Here is a 4,923-nt window from a genome sequence, read left to right on the forward strand (position 1 = left end):
CACTAACAAGAAAGTGAATATTAGACCTTTATGTAATCAAAACTCTAGTTCTTATAAATTAAAATTTACTCAATCTTCTAAATATTAAATATTGTGTTTTAGTCAAAACTAATCATGCCCAAATCCATAGTAGTTAGTGGTTTTCAGATTTATCATTGATAAAAATTTTGCATCTGTTTGCAAAACATTTTTTAAATAAGTATTGAGGTATAATGGACATATAACATTTGTTTTAGGTCTACAACATAATGATTCAATATTTGTTTACATTGCAAATGATCACCACAATCAATTTAGTTCCATCCATCACCAAACATGGTTAACGATTTGTTTATTATGATGAATTCTTTTAAGACTTACTCTCTTAACAACTTTCCAATATGCAATAGAGTATTATTAACTGTAGTCAACATGCTGTACACTACATCCCAGGACTTATTTATTTCATAACTGGAAGTTGCATCTTTTGATACTCTTCCCCATTTTGTGCACTCTTTACCTCTGGCAACCAACAATCTGTTTTGTGTCTGGAGTTCAGCATTTTTTTTCTTTGTTTTGCTTAATTTTATATTTTGTATATAAGAGAAATTATATAGTATTTGTCTTTCTTTGTCTGACTTATTTCACTTAGCATAATGCCCTCAAGGTCCATCCATGTCACTAATGACAAGATTTCTTTCTTTTTTATGAGTGAACAATATTCTCTATTCTCTTTATTCATTCATTCACTGTGAACACTTAGGTTGCTTTCATATTTTGGTTATTGTAAATAATGCTGCAATGAACACAGGAGTGCATATACCTTTTAGAGTTAGTGTTTTTGTTCTTTCAATAAATACCCAGAAGTAGAATTGCTGGATCATATGGTAGTTTTACTTTTATTTTTTTGAGGAACCTCTGTATTATTTTCTAAAATGGCTACATCGATTTACATTCCTACAAACAGTGCACAAGTGTTCCTTTTCTCTACAGTCTTGCAATACTTATTTCTTATCTTTTTGGTACTAATCATTCTAATACGTGTGTGAGGTAATATTTCCGAATGATTTTTATTTGAATTTCTCTGAATATTAGTGATATTGAGCACTTGCATTTTTTTTAAATAAAAGAGACTTGAATATATTTATAGGCTGAGAAGGAAGAGTAGAAATGGAAAGGTTAAAGAATCTCGAAGGAAACAAAATCACTGGTGGAGTGAGAATTTTGAACAAAGAAGAAAAGATGGTACACATAGTACTGGGCACAGGTTAAAAGAACGATTAGCTCTGAGCAGGAAGAATGATCTCTTTTCTGAAACTGGAGAAGAGATGTAACATGAGTATAGGAACAGTTGAAATTTTAGTTTAGATTCTGGAATATTAGGCAATGTATAATGTTATAATAGCAACTATTTACTGAACATTTACTACGTTTCAGATCTTGAAGCACTTACATTTCATCTGATTTTTCCAACTCAATGCTCTCTAAAACATGATGAGGTAAAGCCAATTATTATTTACAGAAAAGAAAACAGAGGCTCAGGGAGGTGAAGGAATTTGTCCAAGGTCACACAGCTAGGAAGGGGGCAGTTCCAGCACCTGAATTTATAGACTGACAATAGAGCCCAAGTTCTCAACTATTATAGTTGGAGATACCAATATGTGTTGAGAATGAGAAGGGAGGCAGTTAGTTTTCAGATTTGAGAAAAGTGGAGCCATCTGACTTAGCCTTTGATGAAAATGGGAGAGAGAAAGCTGACCAACACTAATTGAAGAGTTACAGCAAGACTTAGTTTATCAAATTTTTCAATTCAAATACTTCTTATAGAAGAGAAGAGTTAACAGGCACCTGCAGATGTGTCTGTGATATCACCTAAACACAATCCACAAGCAAAAAAAAAAAAAGTCTAGGTCACTTTTATCATAAAAATTAATACAAATTTAGTGTTTGGTTCTTTCAGTGTGATCTAGCTAAAATGAACTACTTATTTCTCCTACAGAAGCCCTCATCACCACCTTACTGCTCTGTACATTCTGCTTTGAAACTTCCTCCCGTTCATTAACAATTATTCCCAATCTTACTCAACACATAAGGATTCAGTGGAATCTTCCTAGGCTTCCACAAATTGGAAATAATCCTGTTTCCATCCTTATTACATGTTTATTTTTCTTTCCTCTATTGTATTACAGGTGTCTGGGTGCATGTCTGGCCTATGAGTCCCTAGATAACATAAGCTTTTTTTTTTTTTTTAGATTGAATTGGGGATCCTCCGTGGCTGTCAGATGGGTGTGTTGCTCATCTTTAGGATTTGTTCGAGGGCATTTGAACTCAGAAATGCTAGTGAATGTCATCGATCTAATTCGTGGTTAAGTTAGGTGTAGAACCCTGGTTTCCTAATTCACTAGATGAAGAGAGGCAGGGAGAAGGAGAGGAAGAGAAGGCAGTATTCCTCACGAGGTCAGAAAGTTTTTTTCTGTTCATTGATGCTTTTCTAAAATCTAGAACAGTGCCTGATGCATAGCAAGTGTTCAATAAATATTTACTTAATGAATAAATCATGACGCAGTGCCAAGCAAGCGACTACACTTGAGAGCTCCCGTCAGACTAAGGTGGAGGGTCAGGGTGTGCCTGCATCCTGGCAGGAGTGGGCAGAGGCTTTGTCTCAGTTTTCTTCTCTCTCACCCCTCTGTGCTCAAGGGTAGGCACTTGCGCATGGGATTCAGAGCTGAGATTATCTAAAGCCACAGGGAAAATGGTGGAAAATTCACTGTCGCATTGCAAGAAAGAGCGAGTTATGGCTTTGTTCTTTTCTTAAGCTCTCAACTTGACTTCATATTATATTTCGTGTGGGCTTTTATTACTGAATCTTGGTTAAACTCCTCGGGCTTAACCTTTAGTCTTCAAAAATATTGGGCAGTTGCATTCCCTGTCCACCTCGTTACTGTAGTAATCGGTTATGTACTCTTAATTGGAATAAACATGATGAGTACCTCTTTACTCAATTCTATCCCACAATTGCAGATAACTATGTTAAAAACTAACAACAGAAGAAATACCAAGAAGACGCCATCTCAGCATTAAGGGATATTCCTTTTAGTGAAGTAAACCAAATGTTCTTTATTGTAGCCAAAGAACTTTATACCAAAAACTGAATTGTATATAGACTAACATCATTTATTGTGTGTTTTTGACATCATGATTTTCACCACAATTGTCTTTCTTATTGATACACAATATTGAGATATTTTTAAAAATGCAAGTTGAACTTTTATTAGATTGTTCCATTAATACTGTAAAAGTGCACAGATATTAGTTATTAATGGAAGAATAAATAAAATATTGTATTGCCATAAAAAGAATAAATAAAAAATGTACAAATGTATGCATGCACTTAAAGATGATGAAAACAACAGTAAAAGAATTTAATAGCAAGAGAATTCCAATTCAGGACCGAGGAAACATGGTGGAGTGAGAGACATCTCCAGATCTCTCCCCTTGAAACGACAATAAGCTGAACATCTAAAACTCAACAAAGAACAACCAAACTGCACATCAGCACATCTGAGTGTGGGATCTGTGCATAAGAGCTACCACAGGTCGGAATCTGGATGTCGGGCTGTGGACTGGGAGAAATAAAGAAGCTGCCTCAGGCAGCCAAAAGAACTCCCTGTAGCGGGAGGGGAGAAGGTGTGGCAGTTTCTGCCATGAGTTCCCTGAACAGCCCTGCCTGGGAGCGTTAGTGAGTTCCATCCAGCCAGCGGCAGGGCCCAGACATCAGGGCAGAAAGCAGAGAAGCAGATGACAGGGAAACAACAGTTGATTTTTTTCTGGCTGCGGTTGCAAAACCAACGCTGAGCTGCAGCCCCCAAACTCCAACCTACTGGGCCCCTCCCCCCATATCATCCAAGACCAATCACTGCGAAGCCTCAGGAGAATCTGAGCAAATGTTACCAAACTGTTGCTAATAGTGACAGGGAATACAACTGATGGTAGCAAGCGTGATTAAATATCTACAAGAAAATTAAAAAGGCATTATATAAAGGCATTATTAAGTCCTTATAAAAGCAGGGATCCAAGAAGCTTAAACGTCAACTACTGGAAACCAAGAGAAAAGCTCCTTTTTTGCAGCAGGCTAAAAAGAGACCTTTATATAATCCTTCTGGGGAAAAAAGCAGAATACATTTCCATTAATGCACAGGTGGAGGTATAGTCCACTAAACACTAAGAACAACCAAGGTGACAAGTCATCTCAGAAAAAAAAGAGAAAAATCTCCAGAAAATAAGCTTACAGACCTAGAAATATATGACTTAAATGACAGAGAATTTAGGATGGTACTTCTGAAAAAACTCAGTGAGTTCCGAAATTAGTCATATCAGCAATTTCAAGAATTAAAAAAAAAAAAAAAAACAAATAAATGAGCAGAGCAAGGAGATTGAAACCTTCAAAAAGAACCAAATAGAACTTCTGTGGATAAAAAACACACTTCAAGAGTTGAAAAATGAAATAGCAAGAGGATCAGTCGAAGACAGAAATCTAGAAATAAATCAGAAAAAAAAGAAAGAAACAGAAAAATAAAAAAAAAAATAAAGAGAAATACAAGAACTATCTGATCTGATAAGGAGAGGACTCATAAGAATAATAGACATTATCAAATGCAAGGAAAAGGAGCAGGGATTAGAGAGCATTTATAGACAAAGAGTAGACAAGAACATCCCAAATCTAAGGAATGAACTGGATCTTGGAATTCAAAAAGTCAACAGAACACCCAATTATCTAAAACCAAAAATGCCTTCACCAAGACACATTATATTAAAATTATCAAAAATTAACGACAAAGAATTCTCAAGGTAGCCAGGGAGAAGAAAATAATTATTTATAAAAGAAAACTCATTACATTATTTTCAGACTTCTCAGCACAGATCTTACAAGCCAGAAAGGAGTTG

The 4,923-nt window shown here is 35.6% G+C and overlaps 1 pseudogene; it reads left to right on the plus strand.

Moving 5' to 3' along the window:
* Positions 1-976: 976 nt before the first annotated feature.
* LOC102877822 lies at positions 977-3,131 on the plus strand (annotated as a pseudogene).
* The last annotated feature ends 1,792 nt before the right edge of the window (positions 3,132-4,923 follow it).

This window comes from Pteropus alecto, unplaced genomic scaffold, assembly GCF_000325575.1.
Source record: "Pteropus alecto unplaced genomic scaffold, ASM32557v1 scaffold344, whole genome shotgun sequence".
Classification (NCBI taxonomy): domain Eukaryota; kingdom Metazoa; phylum Chordata; class Mammalia; order Chiroptera; family Pteropodidae; genus Pteropus; species Pteropus alecto.